Here is a 12139-nt window from a genome sequence, read left to right on the forward strand (position 1 = left end):
ATTTACCTTTGTGTACCCAGGGCCTAGCATAGTGTCTGTCATCCAGATGATATTCAACAAATATTTCTTGAAGGAATATAGACATCCACAATAATGATATTTGCAAATGACTCTACTATTTTACTTGTGACATAGCAAGTGGAAATTAGAGAAATCAGTTGTTCTATTTCATTACCTACCTAATCATCCCAAATGTTCTTCCTCTGTTACGGTCTTTGATGACAGGACTGCCAGCAGGTAGTATTTTGTACCCGTGCAGGAGAAAATGCTGCCTTTGAATTTGGAAGTTGTAGCTGAGGCAGATCTGTACAAAGCCAGGAAAGATGTGGCCTCAAGTTGACCTACATTCCTACATTTACTGGTTTTCAGTCAGCAGAATACTGAAGTAGGAACATGCCTATTATCCTATTTCAAAGCTTCACAGATGCAGTCACTCATCAAATATTTATTGAACACCTACTTTGTGTGTGCTGGGCCATGAACTGGATACCCAAGATAGAAACTTTAGTTGTAAACAAACGAACATTATGCCTGGAGTCGAATAATTTAAATGCTTGTATATTTTTATAAAGAGCGTGATGGAAAAGTACTCATCTCTCTTTCTACCAACTATCTCCACCATTTGTGAAAATATTGATAATAAGTTTGCCATAGGTTTCCTTTAACATGGTGATTGTTATTAAGTATTTGATTGAAAAAGCAATTCATTGCATATTATATATATTAAAATATTAGATATACAGTACTTAAAAACAAGTTGACTAACACCTATTTCATCTGAAATAGTTTTAAGCCCTCTGACAGGGCGTCCTTAAGTAACACTTTATGTAGTCTTAGACAGTTACTAGTTAAGCATCAATTAGAGTAATGTTTAAATTCACACTGTCAATATGTTCTTATTTACCTTTTCCTTAAAGCAGAACTTGAAATGATTAAGACTGTAGGGTTGTGCATAATTTTAAAACACTTAGCATTATTAAAAATGAAGCCCCAAGAAACTGAAAGAACAGGAAGTTAAAAATCAGCATTGAAAAACAGACAAACATGCTTAATTCAATGCAACTGTTTATCTCTGTGTAACAGCTTATCGGATTGCGGGAAAGAGCAGCCACCACTTCTTTTCAGGCTCCTTTCATGATAAATCAGCGAGTAGCACATTCCCCAGATAAGCAGGCTTCCTCCTGTAGCCACGTTTGTACGCAGCCAGAGGCTCTGCATTCCAGAGTTCTCCATTCAGGGGCGGTGAGTGACGTGTGTGCCATAAGCAAGCATGTATAGTCCACTCAGTAAGCAACCTGCTCAGCAGTGTTTTATTAATCTTTGCATTACGAGCATCTCAGGGGTTGACTGTGAATATAACCCCTGAAAGACGTGGGCAGGACACGTTGCTATTTTCTGCATATGTTAATATATATTTTGCTTCCTCTCTTGACTTTGCCCAGGGACTTAATGTCGAAATGAAATCCAGTTTGACTCAATGAATAAGTAGTTTATCCAGGGGAGATATAACGCCAGAAGTCATGCTCACTCTTTCCTAAAAATAAGCCCTTGAGGTGCTGAAGGGCTTCTGAGTGTGCTCAAAGCCTGCACATCCAACTGATCCGAAGAAAATTTAGGGTTAGTGCTAGCATGTGCAATTTGGCTGTATGTTTCATTAGAAAGTTTTCAGCTTCAAGAGTTACAGGCAATAAGAGACAAGGTTTTTGTTCCTAGACTACCTTTTTAAATTGGATAAACGGAGGCTGTAGCCGTGCTGGTGTTTTTATTAGCAGGATGTATCACTGTGCAGTTCTACTTCTTTTATTCTTATTAGGCAACAAAGGAGCTTTTCCCAGAAACATTTAAGGAATTACTATGAGAATCTATTTAAAATCCATTCATGTTTAGCAGATCTAGCTTGAAATTTCTACTGCCTATAAGCCTTCCATATTACTGCAGCAGTAAGGAAGTTTAATATCATTTGCTGAATTCCCTTATAAGTTGTCCTGTGTTTATTGTGTGCATGCTAAGTCACTTCAGTCATGGCCAACTCTTTGTGACCCCATGAACAGTAGCCCACCAGGCTCCTCTGTCCTTGAGGTTCTCCAGGCAAGAATACTGGAGTGAGTTGCCATGCCCTTCTCCAGGGGATCTTCCTGACCCAGGGATTGAACCCATGTCTCTTACGTCTCCTGTATTGGAAGGTAAATTCTTTACCACATGGGAAGCCAGTGTTTATTAGGATGATCATATTTTGTTTTATATTTACTTTGCATAGTTTGAAAATTGAAATGTAACAATTGTGAATTCTTCTTTCTTCATTAGATTTTAGTCTAATGAGGAAAGAATGTCTGACTCTTTGCGACCCCATGGACTGTAGCCTATGAGGCTCCTCCGTCCATGGGATTTTCCAGGCAAGAGTGCTGGAGTGGATTGCCATTTCCTTCTCCAGGGAATCTTCCCAACCCAGGAATTGAACCCAGGTCTCTTGCATTGCAGACAGACGCTTTACCGTCTGAGCCACCAGGGAAGCTTAGATTTTCATCTACTTGGTATCAAGATCAATACCTTAAATGATATTGTATTTTTCACGGTGTCTCATGTACATCATTGTCAAATGATAAATTCCAAATAGCATGTAAGCTTTTGAGAGACTGGTCAGGAGACTGGAAAAATGATTTGGAAATTCCAGTCAAAGAATAAAGAAATGACCAGGTTTTTTCAAAATGATTTTTATCATAGGACAAGATTCAACCTTGGCACTAGAGAAATTTGGCCTAAATAGCTCTGATCCTATTTAAAGCTCTGATCCTTTAAATTGCTGGCTTTTAAGGAAGAAATTAAATAAAATTAGAAAAGTTGAGAGCACTTGGAGAAACTAGAAAGATTGGAAACGTATTGTCCATCTGAGAGAGATATTAGGAGGAATGGAAAGTAATGCACCAAATAACAGGCTATATTCTGTGAAAACATGAATGACAAGAAGAGTGGATGCCGGGCTTATGCATTAAGATTTGATGTTAGGGAGGAGAGTTCTGCTTTCCTCAAATTTCTCTAGTTTGAGGAAGTTTGAAGTCCAACCATAAATTTAAAAATTTCAAATAACCAAACCATTGAGTTGAATAGTGGGAACAAATTGATCAGACCCTTTCCTATGAGCCTGTTTTACTCACAGAGAAGATAAAAGAAGCCCAGGAATGCTGCATGATTATAGGGAAGAGGGGAACTCTACTAACTGGGATGATGGAGCCAGAAAGAGATATTGATGAAGCCAAAAGGAGACTAGCCCGCTTCACTAAATGGCCTTGGACAACTTTCCTCACCTTTCTTTATCATCTGAATTTAGAGGGACATGTTTTTATGAGGTAGGAAAACTGACAATTTTGAACTGTCAATTCATTGACATTGCTAAACTTTGGTCCTTAGAGTAACTGCAGGTAGTTTGCCAATAATGTTAACTTGAGTTGATCATTCAATATGTGTTATACTTAAAAACCATTTATTTCCCTTCAAAGTAAACCTTTATTTTTGTTTATATCAAAGGGCACATTTATTTTCCTCTGTATCTGTGTGTGTTGCCATTTCAGCTGTTTTTTCATCTTTAAGTTTCCTAACCTTATTACCATGCCTTGGAATTGGAGCCTCCCCTGGCTCCCTGCAGTGCATCTTTATCCTTTCCCTCTTAGAAGCTGCCAAGTCTACTAGAAGTTGCAGGTTTGTCAGCGTGAACAGAGAGTACAGAAATTAGGTTTGTCATAAGCTTTCCTTATAGCTCTGGACAAAATATGAAGGGGAAAACATGGAGGAATATTCTTCACAGGAGAACATTTTTACCTATTAACAATATGATTCCTCACGTGGATATTATTCATAATATCCTGTGTGTATACTGTCCTTCCTCTTGAATAATGTCAAAGTGTTTTGAAGAAAAATGAAGCCTTACTGCTTCCTGAATAGAGCAAGAGACAGAAAGTAATGCAAATTGCTCAAAATAGTAATGAAAACTAGATATAGAATTAGATTTAAGAAGACTTTTATCATTAGTTTCCAATGTAGTTTTACAAAAGAGAATGCATGCCATACATATTTCCACAAAAATCTCATCCCTATCAAATTCTCCTCAGTATATAAATGGTACAGTGTTTGAAACAGCACTATCTTTGCTTTGTGCTAAATGAACTCTTCAGATTATCTTTAGCTAGCTTCTGCTTTCGGGCATGTCATTAGACTTCTGATATTAGACTTGTCCTCTGGCTGAAAACAGCTATAAAACTGACAGCACATACAAGGCAAACTATGATCTTTGAGAGAAAGAAACATTTAAGGGAAACACCATGATTACCCTATGAATTCCCCAACATTCTGCATGGGAATGCATTTCTGCCATGGTGCAATGGCAGTCTTGTTGACCTCAAGAGGCACAGACATAATATAATTCCATAGTATACAACCAAAAATTACTTGCAATATAAGAAAACAGGAAAGTGGGACCTGAAGTAAAGAGAGAAAGCATTAATTAGAAATAGGTCCCCAAATTATCCACATTCTAAAACTAGCAGATAAAAACTAAATAGTTTATTATAAAGATAAGTTTGTTCAAAGACTTTAAAAAAAAATGAATGATCAGATGAGGAATCTTAGCAGAGAACTGAAGCTATAAAAAAAAAAACTTCAGAAATTTTAGAGCATAAAACTAAATATCCAAAAAAACTACTTATTTAGTAAATATATAAAATAAAAACGCCACTGGGTGTATATGGGGGACACAAAAGATTGAAGATGGTAAAATAGTCAGTAAAGTTGATATAGATGAAAGAAAGTGAAAGTCATTTGGTCATGTCTGACTCTTTGTGACCCCATGGACTATATAGTCCATGGAATTCTCCAGGCCAGAATACTGGAGTGTGTAGCCTTTCCCTTCTCCCAACCCAGGTATCAAACCCAGGTCTTCTGCATTGCAGGGGGATTCTTTGTCAGCTGAGCCATAAGGGAAGCTGAATATAGATGAAAAGTAATAACTTAATCTGACCTAATAGAAAAAACATTGAAAAAAGTTAAAGTTTCAGAGTTCATTTGAATATTAAGAGATCTAACACAGGTAGAAGCTGAATTTCATAAGTAGAGGAGAAAGAAGAAAAAAAAATACTTGAGGAAACAATGGCTGAAAATCCCCTCAATTTTGTGATTAAACGTAAGATTAAAAAACTTAAAAAAGAACCAACAAGCTCAGCAAACCCTAAGAAAGATAAATGCAAATAAAACCATATGTAGACAAATCTTTGCCAAATGGATAAAACCAAAAAAAGAGAGAGAGAGAGAAAAAAACATTGAAAACAGAACAAAATAGCACAATTTGTGGGTAACAGTATGAATGAGGGATCCCTTTCTTCAGAAGCAATGGCAACCATACTCAATGGAATCTTTAAAGGTTTGGGGAAAAAACTGGTCAAGTATCCCAACATTCTACTTCCAGTTCTAACATATTTCAAGGATGAAGGTAATATAAGAACTTTTTTTCAGGCAGCTAAAACTGAGCGATTTATTTCACTGCCAACAGACTTACACTATGAGAAATGCTAAAGGAATTACTTCAGAGGAAGAGAGAACAGCACCAGATGGAAAATCAAATCTACAGGAAAGGATGAAGAGCAGCAGAAATGGTAAATATGTGGTTTAATATAGAAGAATATCTGTAAATCTAACTATTAAGTATTGATAGGATGAAATCATGACAATTTTATTTGTCACAAATTTTAAAATGGTAAGGAAAGATGAATTCTGCTATTATTTGGTTTATTTTATAGTTTGAGTTGACTTCTCCCTTTGTGTATATGTTTTCATTTATCCTAGATCTTGTTAGCAGAAAACCTTTTTGCTCCTCCGGTGTCCCCTGAAAAGAACAGTTTCCTAATTCAAAGGCCAGGCTTCTGAACATAAGAGGATCATAGCCAACAGCACATTCTTCTTTATGATACAGCTGCAAATAGATTCAGCCAAGGCTGAAACACCACTGGTACACACTGGTATAGTTGTTCTAGTTGTCAGGATGTTGAAACACTCTGTCCAGGTGGCGAATAGTCAGTCTTCCACACTCTGAATATTCTGCCACTTCTCCAGCTGCTCTGGGTCCCTCTCTGGCCTGTCTTCACCACTTCTCTCAGTTTCCTTGTGGCACAGCTGGAAAAGTGTTCAGTTCTGAAAGAGTCTGGTCTTTAGGTTCCAGGTCCAAGGGGTGTGGTTGCGGTTCATTTTTGTAACTTTATATTAGTTGTTAAACCTTTTGCGTATCACCCCTGAATTAATTTGCTGAATAAGATGTTGGAAATTTGGAAAACATTTCAGTTTTAAAATTCTCATGATCTAGATGCTGGGAGGGATTGGGGGCAGGAGGAGAAGGGGACGACCGAGGATGAGATGGCTGGAAGGCATCACAGACTCGATGGACGTGAGTCTGAGTGAACTCTGGGAGTTGGTGACGGACAGGGAGGCCTGGCGTGCTGCGATTCACGTGGTCGCAAAGAGTCGGACACGACTGAGTGACTGAAATGAACTGAACTGAACTGAGAACAAAGCTGGATTTTCCCTTGTAGTTTGACAGATTAGCATCCATTTCCAATTTTTCTGGAAAGCATACCACAGTCTTCTGTTGGGAACCAAAACTTACGTTCATAAAGTGAATCCATTCCTGACTTGCTAGGTGGCTTGTGACACGCGTGACTAACCAGAGTGTGCTGGGCCCCCGACCACAGCAATTTGTTTCAGAATGAGCCTGTAACCAAATCATTGCCAACCAGGGTGAATGTGAGGATATTTTCTAGAGCCATCAGGAGAAAACCATCCTCTTTCTGTTAGAATGACTAGGAGCAATGGATATAAGCCTTGAGCTGCTGGGAGTCATCTCACCACCATGAGGCAAAGCTTGTCTGAGATGCAAAGTCAAGAGATGGAGAAATAATAAGACCTGACAATATTGGCGAACAGCTGACTCATTTGAAAAGACCCTGATGCTGGGAAAGATTGAGGGCAGGAGGAGAAGGGGACGACAGAGGATGAGATGGTTGGATGGCATCACTGACTTGATGGACATGGGTTTGGGTGGACTCTGGGAGTTGGTGATGGACAGGGAGGCCTGACGTGCTGTGGTTCATGAGGTCGCAAAGAGTCAGACACGACTGAGTGACTGAAATGAACTGAACTGACAATATTGGATGTGCTATTTAATTCAGGTAAGATTTTTCATTCATGTGAGATAATAAATTCCTCTTTGCTTATGTCAGTTTGAAATCTGTTTTTATGTCACTTTTCATTAAATGATTCCTGAATAGAACCTCTCTTCTTTTCCCATCTCCTCCCTTTAAAGATACTAAAATTTACTGAGCAACTAGGCTGTTCTAGAAACTATAATTAATGTTCTAAATAGATTATTTTATTTAATCCTGCAACTTTCCTCCTACTCAGTTATACCTTTCCACAGATGCCTGACACTGTCCTGCATCTCAGATACCAGGATTTGTGATGGTGCCTATTGTGTTACCCTGTTCGTGATGGATTTTCCTAGAAATGCAACTACTCCAAAGTCATCAGTTCCTTTACACTCTTATCTGAATTTCCATTTTCTCAATTCTCTTACTTACTACAAATAAAATAATCTGATATTTTAAACTAGTGGTTTTTAGCACGTTAATGCAAGTTCATTTGTCACCTATTTATGGATGGTCCAAGTTTTAAATGGGCTAAAACATGGGCTTAAGAAAAGAGAAATACTTTTAATGATGGAATTTTAGATACTCAGTGTACAGATAATGAAGTAGCAGGGTCTAAATATTCTTCAAGTTATAACACTTAGGAACCCCTACTCAAATAGAAAAGGCTTGTTTATATATATATATATTAGATACTGTGAGACTGTGGGTTTAGACTAATTGCCACGAAAGTGAAGGTCACTGAGTTGTATCCGACTCAGCAGTTTCATGTACTGTAGCCTGCCAGGCTCCTCTGTTTGTGGAACTTTCCTGGCAAAAATACTGGAGTAGGCTGCCATTCCCTGCTCCAGGGGATCTTCCCTACCCAGGAACTGAACCCTCTTCTCTTGCATCTCCTGCTTTGGCAGACAGATTATTTAAGACCAGTACCACCTGGGAAGCCCCTAATTGCCATGAAACAGGCAGTTGAATGTCACTGACAAATCATCTCCAACTCTTCTGATCACTGACATGACTTTAAAACATATTTTCTGTTCTTCTTGTTGAAAATTTTGGGGCAATGTATTGGTGCTCTTTTAGTTGATTTAGCTCTTGGCAGCCAATCATCTGTATTTCTTCCCAAGTCTGTGTTCATTGATGTCATGTTGATAGCTTCACATTGGCCACGGTGGGAGTATTTACAGTGTAAAAATCAGGAAACATTAATAATCAGTGCCTTCACAATCCCAAAGATCGAGTTGTTAGACATTTACTAGCACACCAGTGGTGGTAAATTTAACCGTGTGGTCATAAAGTCCATTCCTGGAGAATCAAATAAGAAGAGCTTGGGAAAGCAATACAACATAATGCTTTAGCCAGTGTTTTTCTAACTGCAGATCCCAAGATATTCAAGTGTCATGAAACATGTGAATGAATTGTAGTGACTAACGGAAATAGAAAAGTTTAAAATATAATAGTGAATGTCAAAACATTGATCTAAGGCATGAATCTACTTCCTGGCTTTGGCATACAGGCATTTCTGCTTCATTTTTTTGTTGTTTAGTGGCTAAGTCATATCCAATTCTTTTGCGACCCCATGGAATGTAACCTGCCAGGCTCCTCTGTCCATAGGATTTCCCAGACAAGAATACTGGTTTGGTTGTCTTTTCAGACATTATTAGTACCTATCTCATGCGGTTGTTTTAGGAATAAATGAAATAATCCATAATTAGCTCAATAACTGTTAGCTACTATTAGAGTAATAGGAAGTTTGGGGGAGAATGGATACATGTATATGTATCATATGACCAAGTCCCTTTGCTGCCCCTCTGAAACTATCACAACATTCTTAATGGGCTATGTATGTGTTAGTGCTCAGTTGTGTCCGATTTTTTGCAACCCCGTGGACTGTAGCCTGATAGGTTCCTCTGTCCATGGAATTCTCCAGGCAAGAATACTTCTCCAGGGCATTGTTCCCACCCAGGGATCGAACCCAGGTCTCTTGCATTGCAAGCGGGTTCTTTACAGTGGGAGCCAACAGAGAGTTAAAAAAAAGAATGATAGTAGTGAGGATAGTTTGTCAATGGCTCCAGTGGTATTCGGGAGGCATTCTGGACTCTCCGTATGATCACCTCTAGCTCAAGGCCACTGTTGATCCAGGACTGGGTACCTTTCACTGCCTAGTCTCTTTCTTCTTTTAGTGAACAGACCACCTGATGGTAATGCTCTGGCATCCTGTCTTTCTCCTGGATGGTGTTTAGGAGTGGCATCATCTTGGGGAATTGCTGGCTGCCTGAGTGATGCAAGGTAAGTCCTAACTTCTAAGATATCCAGTGAATTCTAGACTGTTCGGTGTGTATGGGTGCTCAGGACCATAAAATGCCTGGAGAAGATGGGAAGTAACCACCTAAGAAAAAGAGGTGCTTACTGCCAATTGATTTATTCTGCTTATTCTAAACAACTTTGCTTCATTCCTTGTCCCTTGATCCTTTCCTGTCATACTGAATTTTACTGGAAGGGGCTGGGCACCTCTTACTCCAGGTCACTGTGGACTAGAATATTAGTTGATTTATATGTCAAGGGCAGACAGTTACTAAGGTTCTACCAGCAAAACTGTCTTAATGTTAATGATCCCAGAGCATTAGGAACCTCAGCTACAGAGGCTTGTGGCTGTAATAATGACCAGTCCTTAAACTCCATGGCAACTACTGTGCCTACAAGTCCGCACTGCCTTCTACCCTCTTAGCCAGTCCCTGCCTAGCTTTCAGGGAGAGTTGAGCCCCTATCTTTGTCCACATCCAAATGTGGGGAGCTGCTAACACACAGCTGTAGCTCGACTCAGAGTTTCAACCAGCAGGACTCACATGTCTCTTGGGTAGCTCGAACTTTTAAACGGGTCTGACAACCTTAATCTGTGTTTTAAGAAAGACTGAGTTTAACACAAAGTCTTCCTATAACACAGCTTCAGGGTATCCTTTTGTTTCCTTGTATACCACCCAAGTTATCAGCATGAAATGATTAGTGCTCCCATGTTACACAAAGGCCATTTCCTCCATCAGGAAAGGGGGGTGGGGTGGGGCAAGACACAGAAGAGTGCATAGTGTGTGAATCTGCACATAGAAAAAAGCCAAAACCAAGTCAATGTCATCTCTGGTGTTAAAAGTGAGGATGGATGTTATGCTTGGGGATGTGGGAAGTTAGTGACTGGAAGAAGCATGTAAGCTCTTCTTGAGTGCTTGTAGCTTTCTTGTTTCACAGGGAGTATTCAGTTTGTTAAGATTCATCAAGCTGCACAATTAGGATGGATACACAATTACAACAGATAAAGTGTATGTATATTATCCTTCAATGAAAATTTAAAAAGTAAAAGCAAGACTAAAGTGAAAAAGGATGGTGAACAAGACTGTGTGCTTTTTGAAGTGATTTTATGACAAATTGGTCGCTGGGGTATTGATACAAACTTTACAACTGTGGGCTTGTTGACAGCTCCAGCCCTGATGAGAGAATCTCTTAATGCTGGGTGAGAGGCCCTGGTGGAAAATGAGGTGCCTTACTTCATCGAGAGTGAGTGTGGGCAATGCAGAGAGAGACCTCCTTCTCATTATAATAGGAAAGCAGGCACTTTGTTTTCCTTCCTGTATTTAAGCAGAAACCAGGAATCAGAGTGTAACTGACACATCCGCCAGTCACATGCAAACTGATAGTCCATCCCTGCGACTTAACATCTCAGGTAGGATGGGAGCAGAAAGGTGAACAGTGAGCTCCAATTAGTGGAGCTGAATTTCAGGCTCATTATAAAGTGAGGCAACCAAGGCTTTCACAATTAAGTTCTGAAAAGCAAATGGAATTAATCTTTGACTTTCTTATGTTCCAGTGTTGAAGAAATTCTGTTCAGCAATCTTAAGTAAATCATTTACTATACCATTACATGCCAATGCCTCTGGTAGATTCTCAAGATACAGGGATGAATGGATAGCATCCTGGCTACATACAGTAAAAATACGGTTTCTTGCAAGCATATAATCATCGAAAGCTAATGTAATGTGACCCAAACTGATTTTGGCAGAGCACTCCACTGTGCCCTGATGGGGACCTAGAGACTCCTGCCTTCATTGCCGTAATTGTTTGCTCGTACACACAGGTTGGGCTTGATTACCATTTCAAGGCCATCCATCTGGTGGGGTTCCAAGGGCTGTAGATACCACTGCCCTTTCCAGAGACAGTTAATCTCTGAGTATGACCATTCTGCTTTCTGTGAAGCCTGGTGCCATTTTAAATAACTGCAAAACTGGTGCCTGCAGAGGCCAACTTGTGGTCCAAGATCAAAGCGTCAGTAAGTAGCAGTCCTGAGAATATATCCAGACATTTGCTTCTGTTGTCTTTCTTATGCTAGGTATTTTTGGTTACAATGGCCTTTCATTTAAAAGGTCACGAATAACTGTATAGAAAGTTGATTTTAATTATCCTTCTTATCCCATCTTTGAGGTGCACATTATTTTATACATGCTCAAGCCTGCAGCTGATTGCTGTTTCGATCACAGCAGCTCTGAACTTGGCTTTCTTTGCTCTGTCGCCACTGTTAGATAACATGACTCTTCTCTTGGCCTTAGTTTCTCACTGCCAGTCACAGCCTGCTTCCAGTTGGATTTCACACATCTGTCTTATCTCCACTTCAGTCTGGCCAACATACTGCTCTCCACTTGTCGTCTTGACTCGTGGTCACTTGAACAGATTCAGACATCTCTCGTCACTCTCAATTCAGTCTTAGCATGACCAGTTTCAATCACTTTACCCATTCACTTCATTTCTGTTCTCTTTTACAGCCTGTTTTCTTTAGCTAGCTCCTAGGAAATACCAACAGAACATTTGATGCTTTCTGTTGTCATTCTTAATTCGGAATAGTTTTCTAGTCTGCACAAGTTAATTTACCGGTTGACTTGTAGCACTAGCGAAGCCTCTATCATTTGATTTGTCCAGTT

The sequence above is a fragment of the Ovis canadensis genome, chromosome 4 (assembly GCF_042477335.2).
Source record: "Ovis canadensis isolate MfBH-ARS-UI-01 breed Bighorn chromosome 4, ARS-UI_OviCan_v2, whole genome shotgun sequence".
In the NCBI taxonomy this organism is placed as follows: domain Eukaryota; kingdom Metazoa; phylum Chordata; class Mammalia; order Artiodactyla; family Bovidae; genus Ovis; species Ovis canadensis.